Source organism: Macadamia integrifolia, chromosome 1 (genome assembly GCF_013358625.1).
Source record: "Macadamia integrifolia cultivar HAES 741 chromosome 1, SCU_Mint_v3, whole genome shotgun sequence".
In the NCBI taxonomy this organism is placed as follows: domain Eukaryota; kingdom Viridiplantae; phylum Streptophyta; class Magnoliopsida; order Proteales; family Proteaceae; genus Macadamia; species Macadamia integrifolia.
Window position 1 is genome coordinate 4,514,097 of NC_056557.1, and position 21,965 is coordinate 4,536,061.

The following is a 21,965-nucleotide window of genomic DNA, read 5'->3' on the forward strand; positions in this document are numbered from 1 at the left end:
TTTTTACAATGGGCCTCTTTTATAAGCCCATAAACTGAGGGTAAAGTTAGTGCATGAGATTAATATAGTTAATTGTTTTGAGTTAAATTAGGATACTTAAAACCTTTTAAGAGTTCTGTTTTGAGTCTACTTACTTCAAGTCAGCATAAGAGTGATTAGGAGTCCTTTTACAAGTCAGTTTAGTAAATTTATATATACCAGATTACAGGATCGAGATATGCTAAAATCCAGGGAACTAGTGATCTCCTGGTTCTGTATAGCAATCAGAACGAGATAGGTGCAATACCTTACTCCGATCCAGCAAGGAGACTAACACTGAGATGGGTGCAATACCTTACTCAGAACTAAATTTGTGCTTAAGTAAAATAAACAAAGAAAAACCATAGACTGGAATAAAAGATATGGAATTGGAATTGCAGAAAATTAAAAAGCTGCTTAACTAGATCTATTTCTTGGAATCAAGAGGCTCGACTGTAGGCTTTGATCCAAGGATAGAAGAAGAAGCTGCTATGCAGATGCAGAAAATTAAAAAGTTTGAATCAAAGAAAATACTTTGAAATATAACTTTGAATTAAAAGATTACAATATTTGGAGATATATTTTTGATCCAGAGTTCTGGATCGGTCGGTTTGGGTAGGCTTGGGTTGGAGGGTTTGAGAAAAAGAAGGTTGGGTTGGCTTTGAGCTGCAGGTAGCTAACCTTTGAAGGACGATCAGACTTGGGATGATCGGAGTTTGTTGAAGTCCGGCGGGATGCTCGGAGAGATCTTGGAAGAACTTGTGGAGGCTCAGTTTGCTTCGGAGCTTCTCTCTCTAAGTTCTAGGATTTCCGTGAAATTTTCAAGTGATTTGGGAGAAGGGGTGATGCTCCTTTTATAATGTAAGGAGGCTCATTTGAATTACACTTGGATTTGGGTTGCATTTGGGTTTCATTTGGAACTGTACCAAATTAGGTACTATTTGACATTTCATTCGACACTATTTGGTACTGTGTACTTAAATTTGCATTTGGAGTGAACAGTTGTTGCCGACAATTGTGGAACTGTTGGCGCCGAAAGTTGGAGTTGCTATCGACAAATGATTTGGTATCTTTGATGACTTTGCTGCCGATAGTTGATTTGGAATCTTCAATGATCTTACCACGGCATTCCACGTGTCAGGGACACTGTTCTCCGTATTGGTTTGATCAAGAATTGTATATCCTATTTATTTGAGCCGGATATTGGCCGGACTGTCCTTTTACCTGGGACAGTAGCAGTACCCCCTTTCCTTAAAGGTCGTCCGAGGTTAATTGACTAGGTGAAGTTTAACGACTACACCTCGTCGGCTAGTTTATAACCGTCTTAGCAGACGTTTTTGGACCAAACTTATTTGGTCGAAGAGGACTTGGCTGTCCGTCGAGACCGACGGGAAGTGACTTCTTTGAATTTGCTAGAGGAGGACGCCGTAAGACTGTCAGGGACAAAGTCAGGGTCAACCTCATATGGATCTTGCCCATAGCAGAGTTCATGGGCAGGAACAGATCTTTGCATTGATTTGAGACTGTAGGCACCATCACTGGAGCCTTCATTGTCTTCATTGTCTGAGTCGGAACCGAGTTCGGCTAGACGAGCACGAAGGGCTTCCTTCTCACTTTTGGTGCTTGATTTGGAGGAGCTTTGGATTTTTGGAACAGGCATGAGACCTGTGAGGCTTTTGATTAATGCATTTTTTTCACATTTGGAGACATCGCAGTTGTCCCACCATTTGATATTGAAAGACCGGCAGAGGACTGGGGCAATCCAGTCATTTATCTGATAGTCATAAATTTGGTATTCCCAGAATAGTATCCATGCGAGGCGGCAGTGGAAAAAGAATCTGAGAAGATCTGGTTGGTGAGGTTGGGGTGTTGAGTTTTGAGAAAATATTTGGAAAGAATCCTGGATTTGTGGGGGTAGAATTTCCTCCATAGGACCATATTGATCCCACCATTTGGGAAACCAATTGGGAGTTTGGTTGTTAAATTTGTATTCAAAACAGAAGAACCAAGAATGGCGGTTGGTTCTATTTTGAAAAGTGAAAGCTTTGAACCAGGCTTCCTGGTAGTCCATGTAAGAAAAATTTTGGGGGGAAAAAGTATTTGAAAAACTTCTTTGGTTCATAGGATGAGTCCCCCAGTCTTGGAGGGACAGGATTTTGCAGATGGTTACAGTTGTATGTGTAACCATGGTTGGGTCGGTTCTGTCATAATTAAGTTTGAGTCTGACAGAATCAGTTTCTACGAGAATATACTCGTAATATTCTTGATTTTTTGCCTGGGAGTTGGAATAGTGATTCCATCCTTTGTAGAAAACTGCTTGGGCCATCATAATTGGCGAGTCAAGATATTTGTATAAAGGCTCTTCAATAGTGAAGAGGTCTTCTTTGCAAGGCTTCTCATAATATTGGCTTTTGAGTTTGGAACCTTGTGCTGTTTGAAGGGGTTTGGCTTGTGTAGTTTGGAGGCTGGAACTGGCCTTATTTGTGGGTTGGATGGATCCTGCAGTAGAGCCTACTACTACAGCATGGGAATAAGGTGTTTTGGTGGTAGCCATTTGGGTCTGGCTACGGGTAACAATTTGGTTTGATGGTGCAGCAGAGGCAGCCGCAGCACCATAGCTTGATTTGGTTCTGACAACAGAATTTGAGGAGGTGGACTCCTTAGGGGGAGCCATCCTGATAAGGTTAATTTGAGGAGTCTGGCCCTGTAAGAATTCACGGGTAAGAAAGTCAGGGACAGAATTGGATTCTCCTTTAATATATTCTATTTGAAATTCAAAAATTGATAATAAAGCTTGCCATCGGGCAAAAATTTGTTTTGATGCAAGATTTGAAACATCATTTTGTAAAACATATTTAGCTGCGCTACAATCAACACGAACTAAAAATGGTCTATTTAATAATGTATTTTGAAATTTTTGAATGCAGAGGACAATCGATAAAATCTCCTTTTTGATTGTACTGTAATTCTTTTGAGCAGAATTCCAAATACCTGAAGTGAATTGGACTAATTGTTCTTTGTTATTATCAGAAAATCTTTGTTTAAGAATTCCTCCATATCCAATATCAGAGGCATCAGTTTCAACGATCTTAAATGCCTCAGGGTTTGGAATAAATAGGCAAGGAATTTCTTTAACAAGCTTTTTGATCGTTTGAACGGCAGTTGTTTGGGTTTGAGACCAGGGAGTTGGTTTCTTTTTAAGCCGAAGATAAAGCGGTTCGGCAATTTTGCTGATTTGGGGAAGAAAATCACGAACGTAATTTAGACTTCCTAAAAATCTTTGTAATTGGGTCTTATCAAGGATTTGGTCAGGGAACTTTTCACCAAAGGTGATGGCACGATCGATAGGGGTAAGGGTACCTCTTTCGATCAAGTGGCCAAGGAACCTTACTTTGGTAAGGAAGAATTCCATTTTCCTTTTTGATAAAACAAGACCATTTGATTTAATGATTTGATAAAATGTTCTTAGGTGTTTGAAGTGTTGTTCAACAGAATTTGAGAAAACCAGGACATCATCAATATAGACAATAGTGAATTGTCCATATGGATTGAATATGTCATTCATGATTTTCTGAAATTCACTAGGGGCGTTTTTGAGGCCGAATGGCATAACATTCCATTCATATAGGCCAAAGGGTGTTGTGAAGGCAGTTTTATAGCGATCCTTATCATGGATTTGGATCTGCCAGAATCCAGACTTCATATCAAATTTGGAAAAGATTTTTGCTTGATAAATTCTTTGTAAGAGATCTTTTTGATTTGGGATTGGATATCTGACCCATTGGAGAGCATCATTTAAGGGTTTGTAATTTACTACTAACCGAGGAGTACCTCTTTCTATTTCAGCAGCCTTGTTGACATAGAAGGCTGTGCAACTCCAAGGTGAGGTACTGGGACGGATAAGCTTTTTAACTAAGAGATCATTGATCTCTTCTTTGCATGTCTCAAGAAGAGTTTGGTTCATTTGAGCTGGGCGAGCTTTAGTAGGGATTTGAAGATCTGAGAACCCAGTAGCATAAGGTAGAGAAACCATATGCTGCTTTCGGTGCCAAAAGGCATCAGGAACATCAGAACAGAGATTGGTTTCAAATTTTGATTTAATTTGATTAATTTGTTGGACTGTTTTTGAATTTTTAAGATGATCAGAGATCCTCTCATGAAGAAGCTCGTCTTTGAGAAAATTTAATTGTCTAATTTTTCTAATACTTTGGTCATTGGAATTTTGGGCTTGTAAGAATGGGAAGACAATTTTTTGTCCTTGAAACTTAGTAGAAATCCCATCTTGTGTTATTTTGAATGGTTTGATTTTTTCTAAAAATGGTTGACCAAGGATTATAGTTTGGTCAAGATCTTTAGCAAGGATAAAAGTTTGGGGAAGGCAAAAGCCTTGGTTACAAACATGGGTATTTGATAGTTTGTATTGAACGTTTAACCCAGATCCATTTGCTGTGTTGAGGCGCTGGGTAGTTCGTTCATAAAATTGTGTTGGAATAGCACCTTCGTTGATACAATTGGCGTTTGCACCGGAATCAACAAGGGCAATGGAAGAGAATTTGAACGAAGCATTAATGACTAAGGTTATGCGAACATACCAATTTTGACAGGATATGGTAGCCACAAAACCTGGAATTGTAGGATCTGATTCAATAAATTCTTGGTTTGCAAACGGATTTATTAATGGTTCGTTGTTTGAAGTTGAAGCCTGTTGGTTTTGAGGTTTGTTTAAAAGGGCTATTTGTTGCTTAATTTGTTTTATTTCATACTGCAAAGATGCAGTAGTGGTCTCAAGGGATTTGATCCGACCAGAATGATCAGGAATAGTAGGTTTTGATATTTTATCAAATTTTTGCATTATTTGATGGAGATTGTAAGGTTGAGGAGAGTTTTGGGTAGAAACATTGTTTCTGAGATGCTCAAGGCAGGCCTTCTTATGTTCTGGGTCTGCTAAGCTATCAATATAATCAAAAATATTTGAGTTTGGTGATGCACGAAGCATCCGGACAGATTTGGGCACACAGTCTTCACAGCTAAGACCAATAATACAAGAATCACAGTTACATGCTTGAAAATTCTCATTATTGGAAGAACTGGAAGAATTATGTTCAGAGGCTTGAATTTGGTTAAGCTTATGATTTTCATCCTCAGAAGAAGATGAAGAAGTTTCTTGAAATAGAGCAAGGATTTGGGTTTTGTCTTGCTCAGAGATTTGTAAAGAATTAATTTTATTTGAAACTCTACAAAATTTGGCAATGTGTCCAGGCTTACCACATTTGAAACATCCTTGTGTGGTTTTATCTGGATTTTGATTCTTAAAATTTTTAAGTGTTTTGAAAGGCTTCCTATATTTGGTATATTTTGGCTTTGAAGGAGTTTTATGGTAAAACTCAGGGGTTGTAAATGGTCTGTTAGACACATATTTTTTGGATTTGTGAAAATTTTTATAATATTTACGAGAAGACTTATGTTTGTGTTTAGATGGAGGTCTGAGAGGTGGAAATCCGAATTGTTCACAGAATCCTCCTAACTCCCGTTTGTAAAATTTGTTCTCTTTATGGATTTGTTTTTTAAGTCTAATATCAGTACAGAGAGCAAGGCCCTCTTCATGAATAAGACTAATGATTTGGCCATAGGACATTTGATCATAGGGAATGATCCCATCATTTTCTTTCCTAAGGCGCTGTTTGATTTTTTCTGAAAACAAAGTTGGTAATCCTGTAAGGAATTTTTCTTTCCAACAGGGAAGGTTTGCATCAGGTCTGGTTAAGACTTTGGTTAAAAAAGTATCTTTGTACCATTTGAAATCATGTAATTTTTTACATCTAAGGTTTGATAATTGTTCAGCTGTTCTATCCTTGAGACGAGAAGGGTTTCCTAAAAAGTAATTTGCAATGCTGAAAATAAGGGTATTAACAGCATCCTCAATAGGAATTCCTTCACCATCAAGGAGGGGAACACCATCTGGTGTGATTTGAACAGCCATTAAGATTTCTGTTTTTTGGACATCAGTCAGGACATAATCCCACCAACCTTTGACTTGGCCTGTGAAGCCAGAAACAAGCAAGGTAGCCACAGCACTATCAGGTGTATTCTTGATACGATGTGCGTTGCTAACCATGGTCATTTCTTGGAGTTTGTTCATGAGATTATGTTCAGACAGACCATCTATGTTCCATTCATAGATGATACCGCTTTGGTAAGAGGCCTGAGGAGCCATTCCTCTAGCTTCAATTTGTAAGTCAGGGAAGACTGGGTGTTGGTTAGAACTTTGACCAATTTGGTTAATTTTGGGGAAGTCTTCTTCTTCAGAACTTGAAGAATCTGAAGAGCATCCTATAATGTTGCGCACACCTCTATTGTTGGACTCAGCCGATGGTTCATCTAAGGGCTGGTTTTGGACAGGTGTTTGAGGATCATTTAAGTGTGCTTCAGCAGCATTAAGGATAGTCAAACGTTGATTAATTTGATCTAAAACAAAAGATTTGTTAAGGGCGAGTTGTTGTTTTAGAGGAATATTATAAGGTTTGAATAAGGAAACAGAAGTTGGAACCGGAGCCGGTGTCATAGATGAAGAGGCTACAGATTTAGGTTGGACAAGGTTTTCAACCCTTGAAAGTTGATTACCTATGGTTTGAAGACTTAAATTTGTAAAGTTTAATTGTTCAATTTGTTTTCGGTTAGGATCTTCTTTTTCGGAAATTTTGAATGGAGAGGCTATTATCTCATTATTTTTGTAGTTATGTTTGATGCTTTCAACCGGAGGATGAATAGCATTAGTGGTTTGTCCCTCATAAAGAGTCCAGGCTTTATGAGAGGAAGTTTGAGTACATACCTGATTATGCCAGGGATAATAGACATTATTATCCTGGGCATAGATATCAAAATATGTAAAGAAGAAAACATTTGTTTTAAGATTTGTCATGAAATTATACCAATTTGTTCTAATTTGAGCTTGTTGTTCAAGGTTAAAGGTTTTTAAGAACCATTCACGTTTTTCTTTGTTCTTTTGGGACTCAAAATCATTTCGAAGTAAAGGTTTGTCAATTTGATAATTTGTTTCTACTTGAATCATGTAGACTCCGCCAGTTTTAGGGTTTTCAGAAGGAGGAGGAGGTTCAACTTCAGATTGAGTAGGAGACCTTTGAACATTGGTTTCAGAAGGGGTTGTATCAGGAACGGTAGAAGTAGTTTCGTAAGTTCCATGTACAATATTTTGATTATTTTGAACTCCAACAAGATGAGGAAGAGGTGGAGTAGTTCTGGTTTGAGAAACCCATTGGTTTAAGTCAGAAGTTGATGCTTCAGAGCATGATCTTCTGGAACTTTGGTAAACCGGAGGGGTAGTTTGTCTGTTGAACCTAATGGCAACTAATCCGTCCGAATCTTGAGAAATAGAACGGATACTTGTGTTTGAAACTTGAGGAGGAATAGCAGTCGTTTGCAGCTGCCATTCTTCAGGGAAAGAAATATCTTCCCAACGGCAAAGTTTGGGGTAGACAATTTGACCCTGAATACAGTCAGTCTCAAGGTAAAGGGTTTGGCCTTTTGAAGAAGTTCTTTTGGCACGAGGTTGGACAGATTTCATTGCTTTGTATTTGATGCGATGGATAATGGAGATTGGGATAGTTCCATGCATTAATTTGTAACCATGAGTTTTAAGGTTAAGTTTGAGGGAGTGTAAAATATTTGGGTCTTCGAGGGCTATGGACATGTCAGGATAGACATTGAAATGGACAGGTCCATAACAAAGACTTGTTTCAATGGCTCCCAGAAGGGAATCATTGAACTCAAGGAACCTTTGGTCACGAAGGGCTAACAACATAGAAGTGTTGAGTCCTTCACGGTGAAGGGGTTTGATGGCCACTTGGACTAAGCCAATATGGACATAATTATATTTGCGGTCTTTGTATAAATCTTGTAGGGTAAGTGGATCAAAAAGTTGGATTTCTTGAGTTTGAGGGGTAAAATTTATAGTTTGTTCTACGGTCTTGACTGTTTCGAGTCCGAACCAGTCTCGATCATAGAGATCATTCCTTGAAATTTTTGGCATATCCCAACTTCGAAGTCGTCGGTTAATTCTTGAAGTTTGTTCATCATAATCAAGCACATTAGAACTTGTGCTTGCCTCACCTGCCGATCTCATCGACATGGAGCGGGGTATTCGACTCATAATTTGAGAATTCATAAACTTGGGGTAATTACCTAAATCTAAGTTTTAAGATGGTATTTCCAACATGACTTGGGCACAAACGTGGTCTTACACTCTTCTGCCACTCCTCCCAAGAATCCAAAGGCATATACCGCGTCGAAAAACTCAAAAGAAAATAATTACTCAAAAGAAAAGAAATCTACAAAGAAATAAACCGAATCCACCACAACCGTGGCTCTGATACCAGATTACAGGATCGAGATATGCTAAAATCCAGGGAACTAGTGATCTCCTGGTTCTGTATAGCAATCAGAACGAGATATGTATATATATATATACATACACACAAAATATTGAGTTTTCTTACAAGTTTTGAGCTGCTAAGCTTAGTACACAGGATTGATAACCCTGACCTTACTTCTTCTCTTAGCTTGTGCTCACAATTGATTGTTATGTTGTGATGTTCTATGGCGACTAGGATTCTTCAGTATTGTGTGATCTAACCATTGGATCAACTTGATTTTCTGATATTGTGTTCTGTTCATTACTTAGCGCACTCGACCAGTTTTTTATGAGAATCTGATCGTTGGTTTTGAAATTATTTTTCTCCATCGCTGTTTCTGAGATTCTGTTTTGAGGTTCCTCGTTTGATTGAAAGTCTCAGGTTTAAAAAACCAGCCGTTTGATGAGCTCCTACTTTTGATATTTTGTTATCTATATACTGACCCTATATACTGACCCTACTTCCAACCAGAAATTAGAGGACATCTGATCTTAGTTTATTTAAGTTTTTCTATATTGAAGTTATTCCTGTTTAAAGGTTTCCTGCAGAATTGGAACACTTTTCAGCACTTTCGATGACCATCAGATTGTTACCAAAACAAAAAAGACCATCAGATTATTTGATCTTTTAGTATGTTATACTCATACTTGTGGTTAACATCTCACAGTTTTGTTCACATCTGAGTTTCTGATTTCATTCGATTGAGTTTCCTTGAAATCTGCACTGTTAAGTCCTTGTATGTGATCCTGGTTTTATCGGTTTTCTGAAACCTACTTGTCAGGTGGATTTAAACCCCATCACAAAACACAACCGATGTCTGAAATAACCAGATAAAATGCAAAACCCATGCCTGCTCACCACAAACACCCCCCCCCCAAAAAAAAGAAAAAGAAAAAAGAAGGAAATGAAAGGGTGGGGAAGCACGGGATTGATGATCGAGTGAAAATATGTTTCCGTTCCACTAAGATCAGAATACCTAAGCAAAACCAATTCAGAAACTGTTCAACTCCTTCTTTTTTTTTCGCTAGAAGGTCAGAATATGTATTAAAAATAGAGAAGAAAAGGAACAAAATATAATACAATCTAAGAGCCAGAAGCGAGCCTCCACCTTCGGCATTGCCATCAGCGGAGACTCACTACCGCTATCTCATAAATCTAAATCTCGTTCTTCCTGCCTCATCTAAAAACAGCTCGCTCATGATGCGATGAGGAAGGATTACATCGTCAGAAGACGTCCCAGTCTTGGCTGCATCTTTGGCCAAATAATCCGCAATCGGATTAGCTTCCCTATGTGAGATCTTCCAAGTAATGCTATTTAAATAGCTGAGAAAGTGGCTCCATTCCTGACAAACGAACCAAGGAATAAGCCTATGGTGGAAAAGGCCAACCGCTGCAGAGGAATCTGACTGTATCCAAAGGTGAATAAAATTGCTTTCGCGAGCAAGAGAAATGCCCTTAATTATACTCCGAATCTCAGCCGAGAAACTGTCAATGACACCTAGAAAATGTGATAGCTGAATAGCATTCTACCATCATGATCTCTGAATACACCTCCCCCTCCTGCACGCCCTGGGTTGCCTAAAGAACAGCCGTCTATGTTAAGTTTCACCCAACCACGCATGGGCTTACACCAGTGAATTTCCAGGATAGGATTTGAGCATTGAGAGGACGTAGAGAGATGCAGTCTTCTGCACAAGGTAATGTCCTCAACAGATCTAGGATAAAATTTTCGGCTGCTAGATATAAAGCGGATGCCCCCTTTAATATTGCTAAAAATCATGTCTAAACTTCTTTTCGTCCCTTCAAAACGCCTATGGTTTCTTTCTTGCCAGATTGCAGCCAGAGAAGAGAACAAGGCGATCACCCAAGCCTCTTTGAGGGGCCAATTTTTAGCTTTGTTTTTCCACCAAGACACCAAATCAGTTATTGAAGCTTTAGAAGACCATGTCAAGTTAAAAAGACCAACAATCATTCTCCATAAGTCAGAGGAAAATCTGCAAGTAAGAAACAAGTGGCATATAGATTCAGAGTAGGAGCCACATAGGTCACAACAAGATGGGAGATGGATACCCTTTGCTTGAATTTGGTCATCAGTTGGGATTTTCCCATGGATCAGGCGCCAGCCCAGAATGGATAGTCTTGGTGGAATATGCTTGCTCCATACAAAAGAGGACCAAGGAACCTTGGGATTAGACCTCAAGCCATTCCATGCCGAATTGACTGAGAAGGTCCCCATAGGGTCTATGCTCCACACACATCTATCCTCCATAGGGAGAGAGGGCAGCTTGATGGCCTCTTATCCTTTGGAAGATCTCTGCAAGAAAATCAGATTGCACTAGAGGCAGCGCCCAAGACGCATCAACAATAAAGTCAGCCATAGTTTGATTAAGGTTTGAGAAAATCCCTTCGTTCAACTCAGAGAGAACCCCTATGGGTTTAGGCCCAAGCCAGTTATCGTTCCATAAATTTATTTTCCTTCCGCTGCCAATGATCCATCTCTCATTGTCCAAAATAAATCTCCACATTCTTCTTATACCCGGCCAAATGGAAGTGTGCCTATAAGAGCGTCTAAGAAGGCCTGAGTGAGATAAAAACCTTGCTCGAAGCAGTCTGCTCAGCTGGGAATCTTCTGCCTTGATTGACCATGCTAGTTTGGCAATTAGACCCATATTAACCTCACGCAGCCTTCTGATGCCAAGACCCCCCTCATCCTTGGGTTTACAAATTGTATCACATTTGACAATGGTAGCCTTAGAAGAGTCTATCTCACCAATCCATATAAAATTCCTCATCTACTTTTCAAGATTCCTGATTAAGGGAGTAGGCCACCAGTAAACTGAAAAGTTGTGCAACGGCATTCCAGAGATGACAGACTTTACAAGTTCAACCCTCCCTGCCATGGACAAAAGTTTGCCCTTTTAGCCAGCCAGCTTGGCTTTAATTTTGTCCATAACAGGGAGAAGGGAATCTCTTTTCACTCGGCCTTGGAAGATCTCAACGCCCAGGTACTTTGTTGGGAAGTTGCAGCAAGGAATTTCCAACTCTTCTGCAATCCACTGCTTCCTTACTGAAGGAATTTTCCCCAAGAACAACTTGCTTTTCTCTAAATTAAAAAACTGCCCATAACATTTTTGATAGATAGCAAGGAAAGACTTCAAATTTCTAATGTACCTCTTAGAAGTATTCATGAAAATAAAGACGTCATCGGCAAAAAAATAATAGGATCAACTCCTTACCATCTACCATTTATCGACAACTCATAGCCCTCAGCTCAGGCAGAACTAAAAATAGATAATAGGATCAACAACCTCAAGGAATGATGCTATAAGCCACAACCAGTAAGCATGAAACCATCGACACAGTTTACATCAATGAAAACCAAATTCTGACAAACTTTGAACCTCCCTGAATCATTTGGCAAAAGCCCAACAAAAAAATACAATCATCCAAAGAGTTCCACTGTTACATATGTGGCAGGCCCTAGTCTCTGGGAGGGAGTTTGTGGGAGTTTTTGGCATGGAAGGAAAATGTTGATAGGATTGAATAAATCTTGTAATGGGTGAATGATCCGTTTGTTCCTAACTAGTAGGGAAGTGAGGACTGGGGGACTATTTCTAGGTTGAACGTCTTGTAACGGGTGACTAGTTCATTGCGTCTTAAGTTGTAGGGGGTGTGTTGTTGCATGTGTATTTAAAGGCATCTATAGGTTGTAATGACATGGGAGTATCTGAATAGAAGCTTTAAGCATTGGAGGTTGGTTTCCTTGAAAGAACTATTTCCTTACCCGTTGTTCTTATCTATTAGTCAAAATAGGTAAGAATAAAGAAAAGAGAGAAAAGAGAGCTTAGGTATTTGATGCAAGAGAATATCCTAGCCAACTCTTAAATCTTCTAGCCGTCACACTCGGTCCCATGACGATGAACATAACGGGATGGTATCAGAGCCTGGCTCTGTCGAGGAACGGGTTGAAAGATTCGAAGCCGAGATGGGAAGCTTGTCCTAGCACATGAGCGCAAATTCAAGGAGATAATGGACTCGATGCAACAACTATTCGCTGTTGTCAACACGAGGTTAGATAATGTATCTAGAAGTAAGGAGCAATGTGAGACTTCTTACAATCAAGCACGTAGAAACGGAGGTCATACCACAGGGGCCAACCCATGGCCACGACAAGTGGAACTGCAGGGGCTTATCTTCCTAAGACGACGAAGCTTGACTTCCTAATTTTAATGTTGAGGATGATCCAACCAGCTGGATTTGTCGAGCCGACCAATTTTTTGATGTTCACCAGACTCCCAAGGAGGATAAGGTTCCGTTGGCCTCTTTCAATTTAGAAGGAGATGCCCAAGTATAGTTTCAGCTCATCAAAAAGGAAAAGGAGTCACCACATGGCAAACCTTCAAAAAAGAACTTCATTTGAGGTATGGTCCAACTCAATTTCAGGATTTCCTTGGGGATTTAACCAAGTTGCAGCAAACAAGGACATCAAGGAGTATCAAGCCAGTTCAAGAAGTTGCTAATACGTGTGGGTTGTTTCATAAGCAGGCTCAAAGATAACTTGAAGATGGATGTTCAAGCTTGCAAACCAACCACTTTGTCGGCGGCCGCCATTGGACTTGCTCGTCTTTATAAAGCAAGAACTCAGTCCATCAAGTGTTCTACACCTACTGAGCCAAGCAAGACCATCATTAACCAACATGGTTCGAACCGTCCAATTATTCTTGTCAAGAGGTTGTGATGGAGGGCCAATAAGGGAGAGGTGAAACTCTAGGAAGAAATTAGAGTTGCAAGGGAGGGAGAGGAATCGCACAAGAGAAGAGGTGAAGAGGAGAATGAGAATCGCACACAAACACAGCCCTCAGGCTTCAACCAAACGCAATCAATAATTCATTCTTCCAATCTAATTGCAAGATTACATGTATTTAAATAGTAAGAGAAACCCAACATAAAAATGAAACCTACTCTAATTTGGAAAATCACATTAATTAAGAGACTCAATCCTAATAGCTATCTCCTACTTAAGCTAACAAAATAAAAGATTGCATGAAAATAGAAATAAATAAAAATCATATGGATCCGATTTATCTCTCTAGATACCCAAATGGGGTTGGATCGGTCCATGGTTGTACACCTGCATCAATTCCACCGGTGATGAGAAAAAATTGACCACGAGTAATGGGAGGATCAACATCACTAGATCGAAATCCACCATTGATTGTATGAAATCATCGATTAAACCAAAATCGGACGATATGAAATCCACGACGCGAAGCTCGTTGTTGAAGTAGCGACTTGGAAAAATAAAATTGATTGGTTCACTCAAGAGACCAACCTTTTTTCCACAAGTTGATTTTCAATGACCATTGGCGCCATCTCGTCTTCCATCATTGGTGACTCATCTTTTCAGGCTCATCCACTTGTTGCCCAACAACTAAGATCAAATTGATGAAGGAAAATGCTAAGTGGCCCTTGCATTGTTGTTGTCTTGTTGAGTCTCATCGAGCTTCTCTCTCATCAATTGCATTTGTTGACAGATCTACAGCAAGAGAGTTACATCCATTGGCCAGGTTCGCTATTTGAAATCCGGGGTTCAAAACCCGAGTCAGATTTCTTATGGGCCCACCCAAGAGTGCAATAGCCAACCACAAAGGAATGATGGCAATTCTTGTAAATAAACCAAGTTCTAGCCAATTATGGCAATACGGTAAATAACATGATTCAACCTAACTAAGAAAACAAATAATCATGTATTGTGTGAGAGGGATAATCTTGAAAGGACAAGAAAATAAAAGGTTGAAGGAATAAAAGATGGGGCAGGGACAAAATAGGAAATAAAAGAAAATAAAAAACAATTAGAGTGAAAAAGGAGAGAAGGGCAATATCAGAAAGGAGGGTAAAGAAACGGATTTAATCACATGAGAAGGTGGAAGACGTGTTAGGTTCTTCTACCAATAGACAACCAGTAAAGAATCTGCAAAGAAAATGGCAGAAATTTTGTCTTCGACAAGGAATTTGAGTTCTATTCTAGCAGGGACAGTCGCAATGTTCGACTTCGAGTAGGAGATGGCAACTGGGAACTCGACTCGCGGTTGAAAGGCAGAAGACCAAAAACAAACCAGGTACGTGTTGGTTCTTTTCTCGCTCTCTCTTTTCTTTATCTTCTTCTTCGACTTCTTTTTTTCCCCCCTAGCGGAGGGCTCGATCAAAGTTGCCAGGAAGGGAGGGCACTGGGAAAAATTCGTGGGAATGTGAGTTTTAGGGGTGTCCAACTTCTCTGTTTTGTAACAAAGGCGTTTTTATTGCTGGCGGAAACCTAGGAAGATGGGAGGCGCTTGATTAAAGAGTCACAGAAGTGGGGTTCCGTTTCAGTTGGAAATGATGGGGAAAAGGGATCATTTTTTTTTCCTTTTTTTCCTTTTTTTTAGTGTGTGTGTGTGTGTGTGTGTGTGTGTGATCTCAGACTCGCGATAGAAAACAGGAAGAATAAATTGGGAAGGGAAGAAAAAGAGAACTTGATGGAAGAAGGAATGTGATCCTTCGGGTATGACACCACTTGTTGGCAAGCTAGTAGGGGAGAGGGGAAACTCTAAGAAGAAATCAGAGTTGCAAGGGAGGGAGAGGAATCGCACAAGAGAAGAGGTGAAGGGGAGAATGAGAATCGCACACAAGCACAGCCCTCAAGCTTCAATCAAAACTCATTCTTCCAATCCAATTGCATGATTACATGTGTTTAAATAGTAAAAGAAACCCAACATTAAAAAAGAACCTACTCTAATTTGGAAACTCAAATTATTTAAGAAACTCAATCCTAATAGCTATCTCCTACTTAAGCTAACAAAATAAAAGATTGCATAAAAACATAAATAAATAAAAATCCTAAAAGATACTACTAGCCGAAGACTCGAATAGAGATCCGGTTCATCTCTCTAGATACCCAGATGTGTTTGAACAGACCATGGTCATGCACCTGCATCAGGTATGCCACACGCCGTGTTAAACAAACATCAGGCCAAGGGATTATGTTTTAATTGCAATGAAAAATTTAGGTCTAGACATCAGTGCAAAAAAGTTATTTCTCATTGAAGGAAGCTAGTCGGATAATGAGGAAGAAGATGATATTGAAGATGAAATAGCAACAACAAAAGAAATACTGGAAATTGCACTATTACAACATGTTGGTCACAGGTTTGAAACTTGGAAATAGCCTCTCCTGCAGGGTAAGGAGGGTAAGGTTTTGCATATTTGCCCCCCCCCCAAAAAACCCAACATTAGCGGGAGCCTCGTGCACTAGGTTTCTCTTTTAGAAGAGATGCCAAAAATCTCAATCATGCTATTTCAAGTGCAAGAAATCCCAGACAATGAGAGTCCAAGGGAGAATGGGTAAAAAAAGGGTAACACTTTTAATTGATTCTCACAATTTTTTGAATACTTAATATTGGTAGAAAATTGAGGTTGGAATCTAACAATGAAGGAAAAATTGAAGTGGCTGCTGCCAATGGAGATAAGTTCAGCTCTTGGCAAACTTCAATTTGCTGCAATTGGAGGGATATGACATCACAAGTGATCCTAATCCTAGACAAGATCTGAAATTCTGGCTGAATAGAGAAGACGTCGATTACACATAAACCACGACTCAGATGGAGCTGAATTTTGGATCGAATGGAGATCCTATATGAAAGTACAAACAATAAAAAAGTGAACAATTTCTGCCAGCTGGATTGAGAGATTTGTCAGTCGCAAGAAAAAGGAAATTTTTGGTGATTTTTCAAGAACTAGGGCTGGAAGAATCAGATGATCCTCATATTTGGATCAAGTGGTTCTCCTAAGGCCCTCAACAAACCCTCATAATCCTGCAACAGTCAAAGATCTGGTCTAGAAGTTATGCACTCGAACATCCTTCACGAGAAAACCCTGTAATTGAAAATCGGTAGGGTGAGTGTGTGTCTCTGATCAACAATCTTAGAGGGCTTCAAGTCTTCAAACAATCTTGTAATAGCTCTCAAAACACTCTCTCATAAGTTAAAATAAAAAAGAAAAGAGAAACTGTTGGAGGGTTGAGATGGGTGGAGAAGAATTACTGAATGGGCATCTCAACCCTCTAGTTTAAGAATCCCATCTAGGGCATCTCACCCAATTACATCTCACAAAACAACATAAGCCATCTTTTTTTATTTAACTCAAATATGTCTTTTCATTATAATCAATGGGCTTCAAATAGCCTTTCATTACTTGGACACAAAGACATAACAAAAAAGCAAACTAACATAAAATAGAAAATAACAGGTTTTAGCAACTAAAAACTAACTTGTTCACTAAGAAACTAACATAGGACAATAACGAACTATTCTAGAATACTAAAACTGACTTTGGCTACTTGTTAGCACAAAAAGGAAACAAAAAAGTGACCAAATTATTGTTCACGTGAACAGTAAATTCTGGTTTTGGGTTGGCTTGATGGGCCAATATTGGGGATCGCTGGTCTGGTTTAATTAAACCAGCAGCCCCCTTTTTTTGTAGGCTCGATCTACATCAACTCTCCCCCTAAGAAAAAATTTGTTCTTGAATTTTAAGGAATGTAAGGGTGATTGTAGTATGGTGCACATCAATCTTCAATCTGTATAAAAATTCAGGTAGCTGAACATAAGGATGTAATCGTATAGACAAGGTTGATGTTCTTCAAGGTACTTCAAGGGGAAGACGAACTCCATGTGTTCAATATCGATGTCTTCAAATGTGTCCATGAGGTCGTCTTTTAGCACGTCTTCTACGTGCTCTTCTTCAAGCTTAGGCTCTTTAAGTCCTCTGTCCTTGTCTTTCACAGTTGCTCTTCTTCAAGTTTAGGCTCTTTAAGTCCTTTGTCCTTATCTTTCACAGTCACCTCAATGATTTCATCAACCATTAACTTTAGTCTCAATCTTGAACCTTCTAGGTTCTTCCGTTTGGCTGTCTATAATCACCACAATTATTGTAACATTAACCTTGGGCTCGATCTTAAGGTGTCCACCATAGTTACCATGTGGTCCATGTTGCTTTCAATTTCTTCCACATTACTCTCGGCGATGGGAACATCAAAAACCAACCAACTCCTCGACAGTAGGAAAGGCTGGAATTTCTTCAACACTAAACCCAACTTCTGACTCTGGTTCATTGGTTGGAGGTGTCTTCTCACTTTGCTCATTTGCAATTTGTGGCAACATAGTGACCAAGTGGTCTAATAATTCCTTCATGCTCTTGTCACCTATGGTTGGCTTTTGGGAACTTGTATGTCTTCGGAGGAGACTCTGTTGGAGGGAAGTACATTCTTTTTTCACGTTTAGATAGGTACATGTCTGCCAACTCATATTGTATCTCTTCCCAAGTCCTATGCTCACGTCCTTGAGCTCGAAGTTACCTTTCACGAACTCTCCATTTTATTCGAGCACAATCACTCATCTGGGAGCAAGCATATCGAAGTCGTTATGTCTCGGTCAAATTGTAGTTGTCAAAGTACACATCCAATTCATCTACCCAATCAAGGAACATGTATGACGTATTTAAAAAAAAAAAATTATGTGGCTCCATCCTTGGTCAGGCTTAGCTCTAATACCAATTAATGTAAGACTAGAAGAATCACAAGTGATCCTAATCCCAGACAGCATCTGAATTTTTGGTTGAATAGAGAAGACGTCGATTACTCACAAAAACCACAACTCAGATGGAGCTAAATTTTGGATCAAATGGAGACCCTATATGAAGGTACGAACATTAAAAAAAAAATTGAAAAAATTATGCCGGCTAGATTGAGAGATCTGTTGGTTGCAAGAAAAAGAAAACTTTTGGTGACTCTTCAAGAACTAGGGCTGGAAGCATCGGATGATCCTCAAATTTTGTTCAAGTGGTCCACTTAAAGTCCTCAACAAATCCTCAAAATCCTGCAACGAACAGAGATCTGGACTAGAAGTTCTGCACTTGAACATTCTTCTAGGGAAAACCATCTAATTGAAAATCGATAGGCTGTGTTTCTAATCAGCAATTTTAGAGAGCTTCAAGTGTTCAAACAATCTTGTAATAGCACTCAGAACACTCTCTCATAAGTTAAAAAATAGAAGAAAAGAGAAACTGATGGAGGATTGAGAAGCGTGGAAAATAATTAGTGAATGAGCATCTCACCCCTCTGATTCAGGTATCTCACCCAACTGCATCCCACAGCACAACAGCATAAGCTTTTTTTTTTTTAAACTCAAATCTATCTTTTCATTATAATTGATGAGCTTTAAATAGCCTTACATTGCTTAGACATAAAGACATGACAAGAAAAGAAACTAGCAAAGTAAAAAATAACTGATTTTAGCAACTAAATACTAACCTGATCACTAAGAAACTAGCAAGGGCAATAAAGGACTATTCTAGAATACTAAAACTGACCTTGGCTACTTGTTAACACAAAAAGGAAACAAAAAAAGGAACAAATTACTGTTCATGTGAACGGTAAATTCTTGTTTTGAGTTGGCTTGGTGGGCCAATATTGGGGCTGGCTGGTCTGGTTTGATGGAACCAGCAGCCCCTTTCTTTGGCAGGCTCGATCTACATCACCCATTATGTGGGATTTCTCCAAGTTATAAATGACTTTTACAGTGGATGGGAAAGCGGCCGAATTACAAGGCTTTGAAGTCACTAGAGGATAAGGTGGTGGACGACGTCAAGTTCAACAGGGAATTTCGAAAGCAACAAGAGGGACACTTGCTCCAGACATTCGTTGTCCATCCAAACCAAGAAAGTTATCGTCTTTCAAAAATCCTATTAACATAACTAACACTAAACTCTATAAGTTGTTGCAGTCCTATGAACACGTCTTCCACAAACTACAAAGGCTTTCCCACCTAAACGTGCTCAAGACCATCATATTCCATTGAATGACGAAAGTGGACCTGTTTCAATATGTCCTTACCATTACCCAAATATCAGAAGAACGAGATTGAGAACATGGTGACAAAGCTACTACAAGTAGGCGTAATCCGCCAAAGTAATAGCTCATACTCTTTGCCAATGTTGCTAGTCAGAAAGCATGATAATGCATGACACGTGTGTGGATTATCAAGCACTCAATAAGTTGACTGTGAAGAATAAATTTCCGATGCCAGTGATTAACGAACTTCATAAAGCTACTTACTTCACTAAACTCGACTTAAGGTTAGGTTATCACCAAATCATGCATCCTAACGATATTGAGAAGACAGCCTTCCGCATGCATCAAGGTCATTACGAATAACTGTTGATGCCTTTCAAATTGGCAACTGCCCCTTTAATTTTTAACGTAGTTATGAATTATGTCTTCAATAATTACCTTTGTAAGTTTTTGTTCGTATTTTTCCATGACATTCTAATTTATATTAAGACTTTAGAAGAACATTTGAAGCAAATCAGATTGCAAACTCTATTTTGCAGTCTCACAAATTGTTTGCCAAGAAGGAAAAATGCAGTTTTTTCCAACGAAAGGTGAAGTATTTGGGATATATTAATAGACCAAGAAAAGATAGCGGCCATGCTTGAGTGGCCTAAGTCTCAATCAATGAAAGTGTTGCGGGGAGTTTTGGGGTTGACAAGATACTACCGTAAGTTCATCCAAAATTACGGTAAGATCGCAGTTCCCCTCACCAATATGTTAAAGAAAGGAGGTTTCAAATGGGAGCCTCAATCAGAAGAAGCATTCAGAAGCGCAAACAAGTAATGACACTTCCGCATTTCTCGAAGCCCTTCATTATTGAATATGATGCTTCCAGATCATCTTATTGGCTCAAGAAAAGCGACCAATGGCTTTCTTTAGTCATGCATTACATGGTAAAAAATTATTTTATCTACTTATGAAAAGGAAATGCTAGCTTTAGTTCTTACAGTGCAACGATGGAGGCACTATTTATCGGGCCAGCAGTTCATTGCAAAGACTGATCAACGAAGCATGAAATAGCTATGGGATCAAAAAATTTCGACACCAACTCAACAATGATGGATGGCCAAGTTGATGGGTTATGATTTTGTAATTGAATAGAAGACTGAAAAGATAACATACCGTTGATACATTATCTAGACGAGATGAAAAGGGACAGAGCTTTGCAATTTCTACTCCAGGCCCGTGATGGCTCAACCCAATCCGAGAAAAGGTAAGATTTAATCCAAAGATGCAAGAATAATGAAGCATATACAACAAGGGGAGGTTAGCCAACCCGATTATGTTGGGATAAGGCTGAGTTTGTTGTCGTATACAACAAGGGGAGGTAGTGGGACCATGGTGATGCAAAGGAGTTTTGTCTTTCAAAAAATTAAATTACTTAGTGGAAGACTCTCCGTTGGTTCCTACTAGGCTACTATAGTAGAGGAATTGCACTCTAGCACACATTAAGGCTATCACAAGACCCTCCAATGTGATACAATCAGTTTTCTATTGAAGTAGAATAAGGAGAAGAATTAGGGAGCACATCAAGCAATGTGATACTTGCCAACGTCAGAACTAATCCATCCACTTCCAATTCCCATTGAGGTATGGATGGATCTACCAATGGATTTGATAGATGGAATTGCAAATTCTAGGAGTAAATCGGTAATTTTCATTGTAGTAGTTCGCCTTTCAAGGTTTATACATTATTATTTCTCGTCCATACTCATCAACAGCAATGGTTGAAGGATTCTTTGATAACATTTTCAAATTGTATGGGACTGCGAAGACTATTGTTTGTGAAAGAGACCCAATTTTCACAAGTGCGTTTTAGAATGAATTGTTCCATCTGCAAGGTACAGATTTCAATTTTTCATTGGCATATCATCCTCAAACTGATGGTCAAACAAAGTTAGTAAACCGAATGATTGAGATGTATTAGCAGTGATTCATCAGTAACAAGCCGAGGGAGTGGGTTCGTTGGATTTCCTGGGCTTAATAAACACTAGCATATATTATGCAACAAGGAAGACGGCCTCTAAGATAAACTATGTTCCCTCCCCCAAACCACAATTGTCCTACCTCACAAGCACAACCCAAGTAGAATTTGTGGATAAGGAGCTCAAGGGCCATGATCAGGTTCTCAAGCAACTATGAAGCAGTTGCAAGCAACACAAAACCAAATGAAAAAGACATATGATAGTCACCATACGGATAAGAGTTTCAACATGGGGGACTTCCCATACGTATACGTCTCCAAACCATATCAACAATTTTCTTTGGTGCTTCAAAAAAATCTCAAGTTGTCACCACACTACTATGGGCCCTTCAAAGTAATTCAAAAAGTGGGTCATGTAGCATACAAAATCCAATTACCTAACCCGTCTAAAATACATGTTGTTTTTCATGTGCCATGCCTTAAGGAGAAGATCGGATCACATATTCAAGTTCAAGGAGAGCAACCCAACGCCTAGGAGGGGGAAGATGCCATTATGTTTCAGCCACAAGCTATTTTGGATCATCGAGTATGGAAGCAAGGAGAAGATGTATTGGTACAGTGGAAGGGGTTGGCACCTGCTGATGCAAATTGGGAGAACTTGGAGGAGTTG